General features: G+C 49.5%; 1 long non-coding RNA gene across 3 annotated transcripts in view; it reads right to left on the bottom strand.

The window, feature by feature from the left end:
- The window catches only part of LOC102167986, a 68,033-nt gene continuing 48,035 nt past the window's right edge, over positions 1,103-21,100 (bottom strand). For 2 of the 3 annotated variants that reach the window (XR_002343081.1, XR_002343080.1), the window contains exons 5-6: positions 2,987-3,043; positions 1,103-1,499 (exon numbers count right to left, since the gene is read on the bottom strand). This is a non-coding gene — a long non-coding RNA (uncharacterized LOC102167986). The remainder of the gene's footprint in view (positions 1,500-2,986; positions 3,044-21,100) is intronic. The other variant, XR_001303368.2, reaches the window with a different exon arrangement.

Genomic DNA, 21,100 nt, shown 5'->3' with positions numbered 1-21,100 from the left:
GGAGAAGAAGGCAGTTTTCGGTCCTCAAGGAGTTCGCAGGTGTTGAGACTGGAGATTACAAAGAGTGCGTTCTCACTCAGTCCTCATGAGCGGGGGTGGGCACCGTGACCCCCGTTTGAACAGAGGGCCTCTGAGGCCCAGAGAGGTTAAGGTCTTGGCTCAAACCCCAGGGCTCGCGAGGGCTGGAGCCGGAATCCACGTCTCCCGAACCCCAGCACAGAAGGTTTTCTACGCTCCGTCTTCCTGCCTTCTTGGCTTGGATGGGTTTACTGATCCCAGCGCTTGAGAGCAGGTGGGCCCGGAGTTCTGGCAACCCACGCCACCTGCCAGGAGTGACTCCGGTAAGACCAGGAGGGGGAGTTCCCAGCGCAGCTCAGCAGTAAATGACCCAACTAGTATCCATGACGATGAGGGTTTGATCCCCGGCCTCGCTCAGTGGGTTAAGGATCTGGCGTTGCCGCGAGCTGCCGTGTAGGTCACAGACACACCTCGGATCCCGCGTTGCTGTGGCTGTGGTGTAGGCTGGCAGCTGTAACTCCGATTCAACCCCTAGCCTGGGAACATCCATATGCCGAGAGTGCAGCCCTAAAAAGACAAAAAAAAAAAAAAAAAAAAAAAGACCAGGCGATGGTCCTGCTTCTGGACCCTGTTCCTCTGCTCTCTTTTCCCAGCTGGTACTGGGTCAGCCTAGGAAGGAAACTCTGGCCCCAGCAGCAGGCAACCACTCTCGCCCCAATGAGCTGGTTTTCTCATCTTTCCTGACTGTCCGGAGTTTTACAGGGTTTGTGCTGAAGAGGCTTCCTTCCTCTGGATGCCGGCAACCACGGAGGATGCAAACCATGAGCAAAGGACCACTGCCGGGTCTGCTCTGCTCGGCCCCGTGGACACCCCCAAGGAAAGACACATTCTGACCTAGAAAGTTCTCCCTCCATCCTAAAGATGATCATACTGAGTGACGTAAGTCAGACAGAGAAAGACGAATATCACAGACATCACTTCTAGGCGGAATCTGAAATGTGGCACAAGTGAGCCTATCAACGAAACAGACCCACAGACAGAGAAGAGACCTGGGGTTACCAAAGGGGAAGGGGGGGTGGGGGACTGGGACTGGCAAATGCACGCCATTATCATGTACGGAGTGGATGGTCAAGGGGGGCCTGCTGTAGAGCACAGGGAGCTCTGCGTAATATTCTGTGATAACCTACACGGGAAAAGGATCTGACAAAGAATGGGTGTGTGTCTATGTATCACCAAATCACGCTGCTGTACAACAGAAATGATCACACTTTAAATCAACTATAATTCAACTTTCTCAATTTTAATAAAAATTAAAATTTAAAAAAAAAAAAGAAAGTACTCCCTCCAGAGTTCAGTCAGAACTTCCAGAAAGTTCCTTCACTGGGAAGCATGAGGTTTCAGACTCACACAAAAGTGGCTCTAACACCAATTGTGTCCCGTGGGCTGGGTTACTCAGATTCTTTGAACGTCACCTTCTTAATCTGAAAATTAGATTTTTATGATTATTGTGAAGCTAAATAATACAACTTCTGGGGCACTGAAGAAGTGTTCAAAATGGGACCTAATTAAACTTAAAAGATTTTGCACAGCAAAGGAAACCATAAATGAAATGAAAAGACAATCCACAGAATGGGAGAAAATCTTTGCAAACAAAGAGACTAAGGGATTAATCTCCAAAATATACAAACAACGCATGCAGCTCAATATCCAAAAATACCTAAGAACCCAATCCCAAAAAAGGTCAGAAGATCCTGCTGTATTGCACAGGGAACTATATCCAATCACTTGTGATGGAGCATGATGGAAGATAATATGAGAAAAAGAATGTATATACATGTATAACTGTCACTTTCTGTATAGCAGAAATTGATAGAACACTGTAAATCAACTATAATAAAAAAATTTTTAAAAGGTCAGAAGATCTAAACAGACATTTCTCAAAAGACAGACAGATGGCCAAAAAGCACATGAAAAGATGCTCAACATCACTAATTATTGAGTTTGCAAATCAAAACCACAATGAGGGGAGTTCCCGTCATGGCTCAGTGGTTAATGAATCCAACTAGGAACCATGAGGTTGTGGGTTCGATCCCTGGCCTTGCTCAGTGGGTTGAGGATCCGGCGTTGCCATGAGCTGTGGTGTAGGTTGCAGACACAGCTGGGATCCCACGTTGCTGTGGCTCTGGCGTAGGCCAACAGCAACAGCTCCAATTTGACCCCTAGCCTGGGAACCTCCATATGCCACGGATGCAGCCCTAGAAATGGCAAAAAAAAGACCAAAAAAAAGACAAAAAAAAAAAAAAAAAACCACAATGAGGTATCATCTCTCACCAGTCAGAGTGACTGTCATCAAAAAGTCTACAAACAACAAATGCTGGAGAGGGTGGGAGAAAAGGGAACCCTTTTGGGTTGGTGAGAATGTAAACTGGTGCAACCACTATGGAAAACAGTACAGCAATTCCTTTAAAAACTAAATAGAGGACTACTATATGATTGAGCAATCCCACTCCTGGGCATCTATCCAAAGAAAACCATAATTCAAAAAGAGACACGCACCCCAATGTTCACTGCAGCACTGTTTACAACAGCCAAGACATGGAAGCAACCCAAATGTCCATCAGCAGAAGCGTGGATACAGAAGATGTGTACATAAACACGGAGGAGTATCATTACAGCCATAAAAAAGAAGGAAATAATGCCATTTGCAGCAGCGTGGACAGACTTAGAGATTCCCATACTAAGTTGAAGTAAGTTAGAGAAAGACAAATATCATTTGAAATCACTAATATGTGGAATCCAATGAAGAATGTTTCAGGGTAACTTGTTCACAAAACAGAACCAGAATCAAAGATTTCAAAACCAAAATGACGGCCACCAAAGGGAAAATGTTGGCAGGAGGGATAAAATGGGAGGTTGGGATGACATACACACACTACCACGTATAGAACGGTGAGTAACAAGGACCTACTGTGTGGCACAGGGACGTCTGGTCAATACTCCGCAGCAGCCTACACGGGAAAAGGGCCTGCAAAGGAATGGATACATGTTTATGCGTAACCAGTTCACACTGCTGTACACCTGAAACTAACACAACACTGTAAATCAATAAAATTTAACCTCCTTTAAAAAAGTGTTCATTCCATGATAGCTCACCGCCATCGCCCCTGGTTTTTAAACCTTTGCCTCCCTCCCGGTTTCTCATTCCATGTCGCGTTCAGTCTTAATCTCATTCTGTTATTTTCTGACTGTTCCTGCTATGATCAAGGTCCTCTAGATTCTGACCCTCTCTCCTGAGGAGTAACCCCCACCACGCAACAGTCGGCAGTGAGGAGACCCCCAAAGAAAGAGCAATTCAGTGTCCCCAAGGGAGTGGAGAACAGGTGCAGAGAGAAGGTGATTCTCCTGATGGTTATTATTCAACCTAGTTAACTGTCAACACACCAGATGGAAGAATGGGCGAGGGTTCCTCAGAGCACAGTGGAGCTGGAGTGTCCCAACCAGTGTCACGGAGGTGAAGCTCGATGCTGGACTCAGGCAGCAGAGGAAGCTGAGGCTGACCAGGTTTCATGCGGCCATTTCGAAGGCTTGGCCCCATGAAACCTTTGACCACCACCCTGCGGCTCTGGCAGAGGTTGAAACATGATCACATCTGGTTTAACTCCAGCCTGTGCTAGCAATGGGAAGCAGGGACAGAAAAGAAGAGAAACTAGGGACAAGAGACCAGTTTGGAGGTTTTCCAAGTGAACCCACGCAAGATGTGGTAAGAGCCCCGTCTGGAGCAAAGGAGAATGAAGATGGGAGTTCCCGCTATGGCACAGGGGGCTCAGAATCCAACCAGAGCAGCTCGGGTTAATGCAGAGGTGCGGGTTAGATCCCCGGCCCCATGCAATGGGTTAAAGATCCAGCATTGCTGCGGCTATGGCACAGGTCACAGCTGTGACTCAGATTCAATCAATCCCTGGTCTAGGAACTTCCATATGCCACAGTGCAACCACAAACATTTTTAAATAATAAACAAATAAACAAATAAGAGAGCAAGAATGAGGATGGAGACCAGGGAATGGATCAAGGCACCTGACCCACCAGGTATGGTCACTGGCGGACGCAAAATGCAAGGACAGCCTACACATGCCTCTGAGGTTCTAGCTCGAAAGCCAGGTTTCCAGTGTCACCATCAACAGAGGTCTGGGGTGCAACAGAGGCATACCCAAACCAAGAAGAGAAACGGGTTTGGTTTGTGACACGCAGTGCTGGCATCACCTAGGGGGCATCCAAGTGAGTCCAAGAGGTACACAAGCAAATCGATCCAGAGTGGAACCTAGACATCGGGATTGGGTTACAGTCTGGGAGCCATTTGTCATGAAGGTGATTGACAGCAATTATGGGAGTGGATGAGATCACTAGGGGACAGAGTTCTTTTAAAAAAAAAAAAAATCTGAAATAGAGGCATTTAGAGAAGGAGAAGCCAGGTGAGGAGAGTAGGAAGGAATGGGCAGAAAGGTGGACTGGGGAAAGGCTCAGAGGGGCTGGTGAGGGTGAAAGGAGGCGAGAAAGGAGCGCTATGGTGGTTGGGCAAGTTCATACATATGCTGCAAGTCACAGAATTGTACACCAAAATAAATCCATTTTGCTCTACCATCATTTTAGAAATAAAATCAATAAAGTACAAATACTGAAAAAAATAAAATCGATAAAATTAAAATTAAAAAAAAAACAGGAAAATTCCTCCTAGCCACAGAAGAAACCACTGTTCACATTTTTTGCCTATTTCCTTCTAGTTTTATATTTTCCCTTACTCATTTTTGGACATGGAATTGTATGTGCAGTTAACAATATAAATGTAATCTTTCCTAATTTGCATCACATTGTTTTAAAATTCCATGTGTTAAGTGAATAAAGCCAATGGAAGGAAAGAAGGAAGGAAGGAAGGACGGATGGAAGGAAGGAAATTGGGGGGGAGAGAGAGGAAGGGGAGGAAGCAGGGAGGGGGGGGGGGAGGGCGGAGCCATGGCGATCCAGGAATCCAGCAGGGGGAAGAGGCAGTGTAAGCCTAAGAAGATGATATAATTTCTTTCAAATTCATTTTATATCCTATCGAAAGCTTAGAAGTATACATCCTTTTAGAAAGCTCTCTCCCCATTTTCCAAGGAGAGGGGGGAACAGCTTGCTTATTTTTTTTCTAGAAAGGAAGGAGGTGGCAGTTTGAAGCCAATGTCCAAAACCCCGCTTGCATGTAGTAACATCGCCATCTGCTGGACGTGGGTGATATCACCAGAGCGCATAAACTTTGGAACCCAGACCCGCCTAACGCCCCCCACCCCCCCACCCGCCCCAAGTGCCTTCATCTTGCCCCATCCCCATTAAATACTCTAACACCCCCATAGCCACAAGGAATTCAGCATCAAACATCACCAGGGAATACAGGAGTCTGAACCCATTTGAGTGCAAGGGGTACTGGATGTGATATAAGCCATCTTATAGCAAAAAGGCAAGTTGGTATGTTGGTGTGTAAATTGGGACTCACAAGTCCCAAGCTCGCAGGCGGCTAGTGAGGGGAGACCCAGGCCCACCAAAGGTCACAGCTTTGCCACCAAGCAGAGGAACACTGGCAGCTCATTTCACAGCAATGTTTTCAGTAGCAATTAAGTGGGCAGTTATGCCTCCAAGTGCCAGTGTCGTCTCTCGATGTCCTAGGAAGTTCTAGACTCAGGGTAATAAAAGGGAGTGATTAACTACCCTCCTCAAACGGGAGGAAGGGAGGAAGGCTGGCCAGGCGACGCCGGTCCTGGAGGACAAGGAGTCCCAAGGAGTCCTCAAGACCCGCCCCCCGGAGAAGTGGTTTGAAGTGAGGGTTCCCCCCACTGCTCCCCAACCCCGCCAGGACCCCCGTATGAGACCACCCATCCACTTTCACAAGATCCAGCCCAAAATGTTGCCACATCTGAGGCTTTGGCTGTGGCCTGCCAATGGGACGTGTTTTGGTCTCTCTTCACGTAGATGACCCGTTGAGAGCCCCGGATCTGGGAGGCTGGGAGGTTCTCAGACAGAAAGTGAGCTTAGAGCCCCAATCTCTTGGGCTTGGTTTCATACAAGCACTGACACTAATATGATTCTTGGGCTCCGACTGCAGCCAAGCAGACAGATGTGGGCCTGACAGCTGCCTCCAGTCAGGAAGGAGGGCGGGGGAGAGGCAGCATCGCCGAGCAAGCAGTTGGCAAAGGCAAGGATGAGGAAGAGGAGAGATCAAGGTACCCTTGATACCCCCCAAGCGCCTTGACCCTGACCTCCCCCTCAGGGGAGCATCCTACTAGATTCTGCATTAACCGCCATGTGCAGATAATGGAAACTCCCAGTAAAAGAGAAAAGGGTTAATTTCCTGCTTACTGGCAAGGTGAGCAAAAGCACCGCTGATTTAATTCTTGAGATGGACATTCAGTCTGTCTACGAGGCCTGATCTCTCTTTGCTTGCCTAATGACCCCAGTGCAGAGACACTACAGAGTCATTTGGTTTGGGGTGTGTTAACGCTTTCATTCATATAGCATGTTTCTTGAGTGCCTACTGTGGTCAGGCACTGTGTGGACACACACAGAGGATACAACAGTCTGTAAAACAGACTCAGGGAGTTCCCGCTGGGGTGCGGTGCATTAAGAATTCAACTGCAGCGGCTCAGGTTGATGCAGAGGCACAGGTTTGATCCTGGCCCAGGGCAGTGGGTTAAGGATCTGGCACTGCCGCAGCTGCAGTTCAGATTCAATCCCTGGCCCCGGGAACTTCCATTTGCCATGGGTGGAGTCTTTAAAAAAAAAAAAAAAAAAAAAAAAAGAGAGAGACTCAGGATCTGTCCTCCTGGAGCTCACAGCCATGGGAGGCTCTGAGACCAGTCAGCAGGGTTCCAGTCTGCCACTTCCTGTGTGATCTGGGGCCAGTTGCTGAACCTCTCTGTGCTGTTATTGTCCTCACCTGGAGAACGCAGATCGTAACAGTACTGAGCCCATAAGGCTGACGAGGATTAAGCGAGGTTGTAGCTAAGAGTCATGGTAAGCGCTAATAAATGTAGGCATATTAGCCTATGACAAGTCCTGAGGTCTCTAGTCTAACCTAGTAACTACTGAATGGCACAGATTATAGGTTTTGAAGGGGGCTGGGGGAGTGACTACCTGGAGATTTTTGCACTGATTTAAAACATTACTGGGATGTCGTGATAGGCAGAAGAGTCGTCCCCAAGATGTCCATGACCTCAACCCTGGAATTTGTAACTTTCTGTGGCAAAAGAGACTCTGAAGATGTGACGAAGTTTAGGATCTGAAGGCGACGAGAACAGCCTGGATTATCTGAGAGGGTCCAGTGTAATCACGAGGGTCCTTAAAGGAAGGCAGGAAGGGCGGAATCAGAGAAGTTGATGAGATGATGGAAGCAGAGGGAGAACATGGGATGTGATTCCTTGGCCAGGAGTCAAGGAATGTGGGAAGCCTCTAGGAGCTGGGAAACGCAAGGAAGCCTCTGGAAGGAAGAGAAGCCCGCTGAGACCTTAACTTTAACCACTTAAGATTCACTTCAGCCTTCTGGCCTCCAGAACTATAAGAGAATATGGAGCTCCCATTGTGGCACAACAGGATCGGCAGCGTCTCTGCAGCGCCAGGATGCAGGTTCGATCCCCAGCCCAGCACAGTGGGTTAAAGGATCCTGCATTGCCATAGCTGCAGTGTAGATCACAACTGCTGTTCAGATGTGATCCCTGGCCTGGGAACCCCATATGCCACTGGCGGGCCAAAAAAGTAAAGAACAAATTTATGATCTCATCAGACACTTGTGGCAATTTTTCACAGCAACAATAGAAAAACAATCCAGATTTGAGTAAGAACATAAGCCTAATTTCCTTATACTGTGTCCCTTTTGAAACCCAGGGTCATAGAGCAGATAAAGCACCGGGCCTGGGGTTTGAATCCTGTCTCTAAACATTACTGTGTGTCTTTGGGTACGTTTCTTAACCACTCTGAGCCTCACTCGTCCATCATTAAAATAATGATTTCAAGTTTGGGTTGCAAAGGCACACAGGAGGTGCTCAGCAGTTGCATGACTCTTTCCATTAAAAAGACAGAGCCCTCTCTCCTTCTCCCCAGAAGCTGATGATTTAAAGGCTCCAGCATGTCCGCACTTTAATTAAAGGTATTCAGGTGGACACAGGCCACTGTCCATTTCTAAGTACTTGACTTCTCATTGCGGTTAGAGGTTGGGACTGACAACCCAGATACTGTATGTTTTCCAGAGATAATATTTTGGTTTCTGTTACCCTGGTCTGCTGATAACCTGAGCTCCACCCAGCAGTGCTCCCACCCCTACCCGTGAGAGTCAGGGACCCCCTGGCTAAGAGTCTGTCCTCCGCTCCAGGGCACCTTGTCACCCGCACATCGACGCACCACCCTTCTGGAGGGCTGGAAAAATGAGATCAGAACCTTCACATGCCCACTGGAAATACCGCTGCAACTACTACTGCTACCAACAATAACGACGGCTGGCCAGTCCGTGTTGACTGCAGGTGCTGGTGGGAAACTGTATGAGACCAGGGCATGGGGTTCGTCCCTCCTATCTTTTCCTGGGAGGGTGTCTTGGTAAGAAGAAAACTGTAGCCTTTGTTAATGCTGAAACTATGCAATAACGGTGGTCAAAATGAGTACAGAAACTCTCCACCCCAATTCCCCTCCCCCCGCCCCCCGGCGCACCTGCAGCTGCAGCTGCAAAAGAGACGTACAGGAGCTACAGCGTTCATTCCACCCCAAACACGGTCAAAGGATAACAAGACAGGCCTGGTAGAACCACAGCATGAAGGCTTGGTGGGAGTGAAGGCAGAGAGCTGACCCGGAGGGACTGGGGGAAAGAAGGAAGGAGGGAGAGATTTTCAGGGAGGAGGGACTCGCGGACGCACAAGTCCTCGTGAGAAGGAAAGCGCCCTCTTGCCCTTCCTGGGGACTCTCTCCCACTCGGGGTCATCACCTAATTGTGCAGTTTTCAGCGTGGTGATGAGCTGTACCCTGCCATCCTTCCCAAGGGGGCAGACAGAGCTAAGATGCTGCATGCACATGACTGCTTTCATTGCATTTTCTCATGCCCATAGTCTAGATGCAGGGTTGATACCCAAGGATCAATGCGGCACAGCCAGGATCCAAACCCCAGCCACCCTGGGCCAGCGCTCTCCCCAGGCATTGTCCCACTACCAACGTGACCCTCCCGTCCCCCCTACACGAGGACCTCCAGAGCCAAGAACCTTTCCAGGGCCTCTTCCTAGGAGGCCCAAAGTCCTGGGTGGTCCAGAAACCTTGAAGCAAGCTCTGGGCTTTATCCCGGAACAAATGAGAAACGGGAAGAGAAGGGTCCTTCGGGCACTGGAAACAGCTGGGCCCAGCTGAGGAGCAGAAGAAAATCATCTCTCGGCGCAGCTCGGTCCTTCAAGGGGAGGCCTATCTACCGGGGGCCTTGGAGGGGGCCAGGGATGCTTGCAGAGCACAGGCAAGGCAGGCCGCACAGCGTGGGGAAGGATGCAGGCCAGCTGCTGAGGAGGCGCCGCCCTGCAGCACTGGGCACAGCTGGAAATCAGGCCAAGGGTTCCCCTGGAACCCGCGGGGCTCGCACTTGCCCAGAGCACCTACTGTGTGCGGCAGGTGCTGGGCTGGTTGTTTTCAGAGATGCTATCAGAAAGAGAGAGCTTTTCAAGGTCAAAAGCCCCTCCATTCCCAGCCAGTAGTGAGCCAGAAGCCTCCTCCACTTAGGAGCCAACTTGCATTCAAGATAACCCTCTCCTGGGCTTTTTTTCTTTCCACTGAACCGGATCAGCTTCACGGCTGGTTCTAAGTCTTCCATGTACTTCAGAATCACTGACTTCCCGGGTCCAGCGAAGACGCTGCAAACCCAAATGTTTAGCAAGCACCCTTGGGGGACTCTTTATTTCTCCTTTTTTGGGCCACACCTGCAGCACAGGGCTAGGGATTCAATCAGAGCTGCAGCTGCGGGCCTACACCACAGCCACAGCCAACACCAGGTCCGGGCCATGTCTGCGACCTACACCACAGCTCATGGCAACGCCGGATCCTTAACCCACTGAGCGAGGCCAGGGATCGAACCCTCGTCCTCATGGATACTAGTTGGGTTCTCTTACCCGCTGAGCCACAGCAGAAACTCCCCAGGTGACATTTTTTAGGTAGATCAACCCTAGACCACATTTGGTGCTTATTAACTACCCAGACATGTGAATGTTGAACAAATTTATCTTTTCATTTTAAAAGCCCGTAACTTTGGGGAAAATTTTGGGGGGGGGTTTGTTTTTAATCTGGAAGAACAATTTTCTCTCAAAAGCCTCTATTGCCCTTTTGCATGATTCCTTTCGGAAGAAGTGCTGCTCCTTTTCTAGGGCACTGCCTCAAAGCCCCCCTTTTCCAGACCCCACACTAGCATGAGGTGCCAACGCCCCCACTCTCGGAACTCCCAGCTCCTGCCCCAGCATCCAGCCAGTTTCGCGCATCTCCGCTTCCCCTGCGCCCTGGGCGCAGCCAGCGTGCACTGAGTGTTGAAACTCATCAGGGACCCGACAGAAAACCTGCCGAGCTGTGCCCACAGGAGACCTGCCTGCAGGAGGACCCTGCTTTGAAATGTCTCGCCTGGCGAGTTTCTCCCTTTGGCTTGTTGGACCCCCAGCATCCTTTCCTCCCACTCTTTTTTTACTTTTTTATTTTTTTGCTTTTTAGGGCCACCCCCACAGCATATGGCGGTTCCCAGGCTAAGGGAATCAGCAACGCAGGATCCAAGCCACGTCTGCAACCTATACCACAGCTCATGGCAACGCCAGATCCTTAACCCACTGAGCAAGGCCAGAGATCGAACCTGCATCCTCGTGGATGCTAGTCAAAGCCGTTAACCACTAAAGCACAATGAGAACTCCAGCCTTCCTCCCACTCTTGAGTCAAGAATCTCTTCTCCAGGATGTGGAGAAAAGGGAACCCTCCTACACTGTTGGTGAGAATGTAAACTGGAGCAACCAGTATGGAGGTTCCTCAGAAAACTAAATATAGAACTACCATATGACCCAGCATATATATGACAAAACTTTCCTTCAAAAAGATACATGCACCCCTATGTTCACTGCAGCACTATTCACAATAGCCAAGACATGGAAACAACCTAAATGTCCATCAACAGATGAATGGATTAAGAAGATGTGGTATATACATACGATGGAATACTACTCAGCCAGAAAAAAGAACAAAATAATGCCATTTGCAGCAACATGGATGCAACTAGAGATTCTCATACTAAGTGAAGTAAGTCAGAAAGAGAAAGACAAATACTATATGATATCACATATCTGGAATCCAAAATATTGCGCAAATGAACCTATCTATAGAACAGAAACAGACTCATAGACATAGAGAACAGACTTGTGGTTGCCAAGGGGGAGGAGGAGGGGGAGGGAGTGGGATGGACCAGGAGTTTGGGGTTAGTAGGCACAAAGTACTACATTTAGAATGGAGAAGCAGTGAGGTCGTACTGTATAGCACAGGGAACTATATCCAATCGCTTCTGATAGAACATGATAGAATAAGAGGAAACGAATGTGTATATGTGTATATGTATTTACACACATACATATGTATAACTAGGTCACTTTGCTGTACAGCAGAAATTGACAGAACATTGTAAATCAACTATAATTTTTTTAAAAAAAAATTTTTAAAGAATCTCTTCTCCAGGTTTGGTGCCTTCTCCCAACTCCACCCCAGCCCCTCCTGATCCAGCCCAGCCTCAAAAATCGTCACCCCCCCCCAAGCTTGCCCCTTGCCCACCAAGGCTCCACAGCAGGGAAAGTCCTGAGGCTTCCAGAAGAGCTCGGCATCCCGGAAATCTGTGGTCTGGCAGGAAGAAGAAATCGAGTGAAGAGGTTTTCAGAGTTTGCAAAGGAAGTAGGCCAAGTGGCAGGAGAGGATGAGTAGGTGATCACAGACGCCTGACACCGGAGCCCCAGTTAGCCCCCTGGGAGAAGAACGTTTTTTTGAAGTTTCTGGCCTTGGCTTAAAGTTTAAATGCATTGCACATTCTGCTCAGAAGCTGAGCCATGTTGGCTTGAACATACACTTAATATTTGAAATCAGTTGTGACTAAGAAGGGAAAGGCAGATCCTCTCATGATGACTCTGGGTCTTTGCGTATTGTTTGATTTTTTTTTAATTAAAAAAAAATTTTGGAATTCCCATCGTGGCTCAGCAGAAACAAATCTGACTAGTATCCATGAGGACACAGGTTCGATTCCTGGCCTCGCTCAGTGGGTTAAGGATCCAGCATTGCCGTGAGCTGTAGTGTAAGTCTCGGCTCGGATCTGGCATTGCTATGGCTATGGTGGAGGCCAGCAGCTACAGCTCCAATTCGACCCCTAACCTGGGAACTTCCACATGCTGCGGGTGTGGCCCTAAAACGACAAAATAATGATAATAATTTATGGCCACACTATGGAAGTTCCCAGGCCAGAGACCGAATCCGAGCTGCAGCAACACTGGATCCTTTACCCCACCACACTGGGCCTTCAGCAACCCAAGACTCTGGATTCTTAACCCACCGCACCACAGCAGAAACTCCTGTATAACCTGATTGTAGAAGTAGATTTTAACATTCCAGGTTGGTGGAGGTTCTCTGCCTCATTTCTCAGAGATGCCCTGAAAGGGTGAGAGGAGATGCACCTGGTGTCGGCAGAGAGGGAGGTGAGGCTGGAGCCTGCACCCAGCCAGGGTCCCAGGGCTCCGTGCCGCACTTCAGATGTAAAGCGGAGGGACATTGAAGGAAGCAAGGAAGGTGGCGTCGACGTGACCTGCCATCGCTGATCCCGCCAAGGGCCACGGATGCAGTAGAATACGAGGGTGTTGCTGCTGGCGGTGAGCAGAGTAAGGGGAGCACGGAAAAGAACTGACCTCTGCCCCAAAACCCAAGAAAGTCCTCTGGCCGGCCCCCTCCTTTTACAGATAGGAAACCGAGGCCCGGGAGAAGCAACCTGCCCAGGGACATGGGCCATGAGTCTAGATCCTGGATGTGCTCGGCCTCGCGCTGCGCCCCCAGCCCGGGCTCTGCCCCCTGCGCCACGCCGCTCCCAGCCCAAGCATCTCCCTTTGCGGTACCTGGTGCCTTGTTCATCACGAAGCTTCAAGGGCTTCTGCGATAGGTCCCCAACGTGCCGGGCTCTGACCTGCGATCAATCCCTGAGGCTAACGGTCTTGCTCCCCGTGACCAACGTCAAGACAGCCCTGATCTCACGGGCTCACGGGTGCAGTCAGACAGCGGAGGAGGCTGCCGCTCACCTCGAGGGGAGTGTGGGGACCAGGAGACGGGAGGGAGCCGCAGCTAGGCTGGTATCCCTTTCCCCTCCCCCAGCCTCCTCGCCTCCTTCCCTTCCCCCACCCCCTGCCTTCATTCTTCCTTCCTTCCTTCCTTCCTTCCGCCGTCACACACACCATTACGCATGTAGGGCTCTCTAAGCAAACAGTTTCCATGTTAAACCACGTTCCTCCCCCTCGGTCCCTGGAAACATCCCCCTAATATACGAGGGCCACTTCAAGGTTCTAAGGGTCTTCTGCGGTGTGGAAGCACTAGGAAGGCAGCCTCGGGGACCACCACCTGTCCACAGGGGACCTGTTCCCACGTGATCCAGGCGGAGGTGGGCGCAGCTCTCTACCGCTTCTGGGCTGAGCATCAGCAGCTCCTCAAGAGCCCAGAGGCCCACAGACACATTCAGCCAGTGAGGCCTGGATAAAGAGGGGGTGCTGCTTACTTCAGGGACCCTCCTTAGCCAGGAGAAAAACACTCTGGGTCTTCCAAGAGGACAAGCGGGCCTCTGCGGCCCCCGGGGAATTAAAGATGAGTCTGGGGAGAGAAGCAGAAGAAAGCAGATGCCACCCTCCTAAGCCCGGCCTCTGGGAAACCTCTCTGAACCCTAAAAGGGGAAAAGGGCCAGGACGACATTCCAAGGTTCACCAGGACTCAGAGCTCCAGGCAATTCGGGTCCCAGCCAAAAAGGGTGGCCTGCATACACGCAGATGACAGGTGCCACAGGATCCGAAACAGGAGGGCACTGGAGTTAAGAGGGGACCAGGCACTTGTCACTGGCCGTGCAGCCAGTGGCTTTCCTGCTAAGACATGGCCCACTCCTGGCCCCAACTCAGCACTGCCAGGTGGAAATCTGGACCACACCTCACCTACTGCGTAAGGTACGACACGGATGAAATTCCTCTTCACACACAAAGTCGGAGAACGGTTTCATATGCCGATTCCTCTGGAATGCCCCGTTCCTGCTTTGGCATAACCTTCTCCTTCTCTTATCTGAGATCTGAGATTAATTGCAGTGTCCCCATCTAAGAAGGTCTCCCAAGGGTCCATGGTGAATTTGCTGAATTTGTAGAAATGATGTATTTGCTGCTCATTTCTGGTATCAGCATCCAACACCTGACACACAGTCGCTAATGAATACGTCTTTGTTAAGTGAATAATAAGGACGTGTTAAGTGAATGGGTGCCTGGATGCGAAATGAAGTATTTTTTTTTTTCTCCCCTCTGCATGGTACTCTTTTCTGGGTGTTTTGCAAATGCAAATCGTATCTCCCATGAGGATGCAGGCAGGATAAGCGCTATAGATTTCTTTTGTGTGCAGTACAGGATGGTGCTTGTATACAACGCTGCAAAAAATGTTTAATGAATGAATGAATGGATCATTGAGTGAGCAAGCATTTGGGCACTTTCCCAAATCTTGCCGGACTGAACTGAATTAAGCAGACCTGCGTATGTCAAGGAAGTGCCCCATCCGACACCAGCGAACATGTGTTCTGCATTTGTCAGCGGGGTTTCTTGCGCTTGGCTCCCTCACACGGACGTCACCCATCAGCCCGCTAATGGGATCCTAAAGGAAAGGGATTCTGGGTCCTGGGCTTTTTCTCAGAGTCATCGACTCAAAGCCCTTTTAAAGTGAGTGCCTGACTCGACTGGGTGTGGAAAGAAGAGAAAAGGTGGTGAATGACCCCAGTACCGGGAAACCCAGCTACCTGACTTCGTTCTTATCTGGGGAAGAAGGCGGCAGCCTGAAGGAGTTGGCAGCAGGCACCGAGTCACAGTGAACTAAGAAACTCAAGACTCTCCCTTGATAAACGGCGGCTGGATAAATGAATGGATGCTTCTGTTGCTTTGTTACCTTTTAAGCGAATAAGGTCAAAGGGTGGTATTAACCCAAGGCTCATGGGGTAAAGATATGCTATGTGACCTGGCAAGAATTATTACCAAGGGCAGACTGGGCCAGCCAGTTCACATGGCTAATGAAGGCAAGGTCACGGGTTTGAGGCCCCCTAGAGACTCGTTATCTGCTGGCAGAGGGCAAATCCACTTCGCGGCCATACGCTGTGCACGGAGGCTGGGCAGCCGTCTCCCACAGTCACGCAAATGTCCGGGAGGGGAGGGGAGGGCGTGGATGGCTTAGCAGAAAGCCTCCATCTAGAGGAACACAAGCAAATGCTTGTTTCCGTTTGCACAAGACATCTTAAGGATGATGATGCTAGCTAGTAGCATCCACAGAGAAGGAGAAGCTGCTCTGTACCAGCCGGCGTGTGTGTGTGTGTGTGTGTGTGGCGGGGGGAGGTTCTCGCTCGAGTCCTTACAAGCAGATCTAATCGTCCCACTTTCTAAATGAGAGTAAAGTGTAAAGAGGTCCACAAGAGGCGGACGCCGCCCTGTAGGGGTACATTTCAGTCTCCTTCTTTTACGGATGAGAAAACAGATGGAGAAAGAGGTCTGCTGACGTGCCCGAGGTCACCCAGCTGGGACGACGCAGAGGCGGATCCCAGATGTGAGTGTGCCCCAAACCAATGCCACTCTCTTAAACGCGAGACCAAGAGGCGCTGCTTTTGCCTGACCAGCAGGTTGATAACATGGTCTTTACTGATGAAAGGGGACAAGTTCAAAATGGATGAAAGCAAGGCATTTACGACGGCAAAAAAGTGCAACAAGCTAAGGCATCACCCAGGTTAATCTCTTGGTTTCAAGGCTGAGAAAGGCGGCAGTGACAGGCAGAGGCAGGGGCGGCCTCACACTGGAGGGCCTTTTTACCACCAGTCCCAACTTTACCATTTCCTGTGTGTTGCTGGGCATGTGACTCAAGATCTCTGGGCCCCGTGAGGCACCGTCTTAATGCTTTACACACATCACAACCCTTGGAAGTGGACATCAGTAGTCCCATTCTCTGGGTGCGAAAATCAAGCCAAAAAAAGAGGCTATGCGTGTTTTTCAAGGCCCCACACTAGAAAGCGGCAGAGCTGGGGTCTCAAGCCGGGTGGTCCAGCTATAGTGCCTGTGTTCTGAACACAGGAATAAAATCGTAGCAGTAGCAGTAATAATGTCACCCACCTCCTAGGCTTTGGGGACCTCACGCATGTCATGTATGTAAGAAAGGGTCTGGCTTGTAGTACAGGACACATTTTATTGTTAAATAAGTTTCCCACTTTGGGAGATTGATTCTCACTTTTCGGGGAGGTGCTTAGGGATACGCGGAGTAGGTTCAGCTGGATGAAACAGATGGAGGTAGTATTTGAAATTGAACATTTTGTGCCTGGGCTGAGTGACAAGCCCTACGAAGGCAGCTAGCCCAGCAGCCTGACTCTGGAGCAGCTCGGCTTCCACCGGCCGGGGAGAGACAGCAGCACCGCACATGACACTGGGAGCAGGTCGGCCCTCATAGGAATCCCAGGTGTGAGGCTCAGGGACAAGGCCGCCAGCCCTGGGGCGGGGGGAGGTGGGGGGGGGAGACTCGGTCTTGCCTGGATAAGGCATAAGGCGGGGCAGGCAAGTGTCTAAGAGAGGGTGAGGGAGGGGTGGGTGCCTGGGGTCAGGGGCCTCACCCCACTTACCTGACAGCCGGGCAAAGATGGGGAAGAGGGAGTTCCCACTGTGGCATGGGAGCCCTGAGACGCAGGTTCGATCCCAGCCCAGCACGGTAGGTTAAGGATCTGCCGTTGCCGCAGCTGTGGCTTAGGTCGCCACTGAGGTCAGATCCGATCCATCCCTGGGCCAGGAGCTCCATGTGCCACACGGGCGGCCAAAAAAGAAAGGGAAAAAAAAAAAAAAGATAGGGAGAAGAACAACCCAACGGGGACCTGAACTTTCATTTCGTTGAACTCAGCCAGGGTTCCAGACACTCTCCAGCTTAGAAGAGAGCAGGGGTCCTGAGCGCTGGGCATGGGGGAGGTGAAGATGAGGCCCAGAGGCTCCAGCTGACCCCAGAAGATGCCTGGCGAGGCTGGGAACCTGGCAGGGCCGACCTACTCAGACTGCAGCTGGATGGGCGCTTGTCAAAATAGACAGGGTGGGTATTCTTGGCCCACACGGCCTCTAAGTCACCTTCCAACTCTGCCGTCCCATGACTGCAACAGCCTCCCTCCCTGCTGCTCCCCGCCCCTCCCGGATCCTCATGAGTTAATTCTGGGGCTAAACCGAGGCGTCTCAGGACGGCTTCCACCATAATGCTTCCCCTTCCAAATACGGAGACAGTGGGCTACTCTGAAATCTGAGATGTCTTTGAGAGCCACCTCGCTGCACGGTCAAGGCTCATCCTGAGATGTGCGATTCCACAGCCCCCCGTCTGTCCTCCCAGGCGATGTGACGGCCGCCCGTGGGGAGGCCAGGGCCCCTAGAGTGGCGCCAAGTCTCTCGAGGAGCAGGGATGGGACGGTCCCGGCCGTCAATGGAGCTCTGTGGCCTCGGTGGAGAGGGAGGAACACGCTGTCTGAGGAATGCAACCTCCAGCGCGCGGCAGACAGCCGCTCTTTGCCATTACGAAACCCCAAACGCTCCGGGTGTGGTGCACTTTGAAAAAGCGGATTCTGCTGCCTCCGAGGAGCCCTGGAAATGTGGACAGCATACCACCCAAGCCTTGAAATGCCCAGACAGCTCGGGACAGAGACAAGAACAGGGAGCCAAGGAGCCTGGGGCAGAGTGTCTCAAAGAAATAAACATGCGGTGAAGGTATTTCCAGAGCCAGTAAATACTGTCTTTCAGGGGGATCAGAAGGAGACCAAACAGCCTGCCCCCACGATCCCCCGATAAAAGGGTGACACTGTGTATCTTATGGAGCAGGCAGCCAGGCACAGAAGCCAGCTCTGCCAGCCACCCTCTAATTTATAGGCCATAAATGATGGAGCTCATGATCTATTGCTCCTGACTGGGGCGGGAGGGTATTCTGGCTAAGAGCACACACAGAGCCACTGATAGAAGTAACGGCCTTGGGTGGGAAAAGGTCGGGCTCTCACTAAATGCTAAGTAAAGATGTTTGCAACAGACCGTTATATTACTAAGCGATGGTTCCAAATACATCACAGGAAGCAGCTCGCACACCCCATCCCAGCTGAGGTCAGGCTGTTGGCGGCGGGGTGGGGGGGGCAGGTGCTGGGACTGACACCACACCCCAGAGGGGCAGGGAGAGTCTGCAGCTGCTGGGGATGGGCCTCAATCACCAACAACCTTTCCACTGTGCATCTTTTCAAGTCGTCCGCTTACCCCAGCTCTTGCTCCATCAAAACCTGCTCTCTCAGGATCAAGGCTGGCTCCTCTGCTTCACATGAGATGCTGGATCAAAGTGCCATGTGATCCCAGACCTCGTCTGGTCCATGATCACTGTGATGCCAGAGACAATCCAGTGCCTGTCATGGAGCAGAGCCTCCATAAATCTCTATTTAATGAAGAAACAGAAAGTCTGTTTCCATTCATCCATCTATCCAGGCAGCCAGCCAATCAGTGTTTCCCAAAGGGCATGACTCGTTCTAAAGACAGAACCTATTACATGCTCAGAGACCGGCCAGCAAGAGAGAATCTAATAATGTTTCATTTTCACTATGTGGATGTCATCTCTATATGGCAAGTGATACTGATTTTTCATCTAAGGTAGTGACATAAAAATTTTTTGTTCATATCTCATGTAAAAGAAGGGTGTCATTATAAATTAAAGAATAGCCCCCTTTTTTAAGAATATGGCAAAAGCTGGAGTTCCCAGTGGTGCAGTAGGTTAAGGATCTGGTGTTGTCTCTGCAGCAGCTCAGGTCACAACTAAGGTGTGGGTTCAATCCCCAGCCTTGTGCAGTAGGTTAAGGATGTGGCATTGCTGCAGCTGTGGAACAGGTGACAGCTGCATCTCAAATTCCATCCCTGACCTGGGAACTTCTATATACTGCAGGTGCAGAGAAGCCAAAAAAAAAAAAATATATATTGCAAGAGCCTTAAAGGTGGCTCATGAATGACTAAGCCTTGGGGCTTCCTAATCAATACAGTGGAGCAGTAAGACAGGGCACTTACCTTCTCCCAGAAACACATCAAAAAAACCATCTAGAACAAGTCATACAGAATATCTACCGAATGCTGGCAGAAGACCTTAAACTTCCAAAAAGGACAAGAAACCCTCCACATCACTGGGGAAGAAAAACAGAGAGAGACAGAGAGAAGAGGGAAAAAAAACAGGAATCAAGATGGGACCAGCACTCCTGAGAGGGAGCTGAGACAGAGGAAAGGAATCTGCACCCTGGGAAGCCACCTAACTGACCAGGAGATCAGCAGAGACAAAGAGACCTCAAAGCCTCGGAGAAAAGCACAGCTGCCAGACTGAGGAGGGCAAAGCAGAGAGAGAAGACAGTATTTAATGACAAAAGGATCCATTCAAGAAGAGGCTACTACACTTGTCAATATGTATGTCCCTAATATAGGAGCATCCAAATACATACAACAAATACTAACAGGTATAAAAGGAAAAAATAGATGGGAATACAATAATAGTAGGAGACTTTAATACCCCACTCACATCAATGGACAGATCCTCTAGACAGAAAATCAATAAGGCAACAGAGATCCTAAATGACATAACTGAAAAGGTAGGCTTCATTGATATTTTCAGGATATTATATCCAAAAAAAATGCAGAATATACATTCGATTGTGCATGGAACATTCTCAAGAACTGACCACATCCTAGGACACAAAACTAACCTGAACAAATTTAAGAGTATAGAAATTATTTCAAGTGTCTTCTCTGACCACAATGGCATGAAACTAGAAATCAACTATAGGAAGAAATGAGAAAAGATTGATTACATGGAGACTAAACAACAGGCTACTAAAAAAACAATGGGTCAACGAGGAAATCAAAAGGAAAATTAAAAAATACCTCAAGACATATGATAACGAAAATACAACCATTAGGAGTTCCCATCGTGGTGCAGTGGTTAGCAAATCCAACTAGGAACCATGAGGTTGTGGGTTCAATCCCTGCCTTTGCTCAGTGGGTTAACAATCCGGCATTGCCATGAGCTGTGGTGTAGGTCACAGACGTGGCTCAGATCCCATGTTGCTGTGGCTCTGGCTGTGGCTATGGCCAGTGGCTATAGCTCCGATTGGACCCCTAGCCTGGGAACCTCCATATGCCAAGGGAGCGGCCAAGAAATGGCAAAAAGACAAAAAAAAAAAAAAAAAAAAAAAAAAACAACCATTAAAAATCTATGGGATGCCACAAAAGCAGTTCTTAGAGGAAAGTTCATAGTCATACAGGCCTTCCTCAAAAAAGAATATTAAATCAACAACTTGACCTACTTCCTAAAGAATTAGAAAAAGAAGAACAAACAAATCCTAAAGTCAGCAGAAAGAGGGAAATCATAAAGATCAGAGAGGAAATCAATAAAATAGAGATTCAAAAAACAATAGGAAAAAAAAACAATAAAGCCAATAGCTGGTTCTTTGAAAGGGTAAACAAAATTGAAAAATCTCTGGCACACAATGGAATACTACTCAGCCATAAAAAAGAATGACATAATGCCATTTGTAGCAACATGGATGGAACTAGAGAATCTCATACTGAGTGAAATGAGCCAGAAAGACAAAGACAAATACCATATGATATCATTTATAACTGGAATCTAATATCCAGCACAAATGAACATCTCCACAGAAAAGAAAATCATGGACTTGGAGAAGAGACTTGTGGCTGCCTGATGGGAGGGGGAGGGAGTGGGAGGGATCGGGAGCTTGGGCTTATCAGAC

The sequence above is a fragment of the Sus scrofa genome, chromosome 4 (assembly GCF_000003025.6).
Source record: "Sus scrofa isolate TJ Tabasco breed Duroc chromosome 4, Sscrofa11.1, whole genome shotgun sequence".
Classification (NCBI taxonomy): domain Eukaryota; kingdom Metazoa; phylum Chordata; class Mammalia; order Artiodactyla; family Suidae; genus Sus; species Sus scrofa.
The sequence above is the reverse complement of the archived record's forward strand: the minus strand, read 5'-3'. Positions and strand labels throughout refer to the sequence as shown.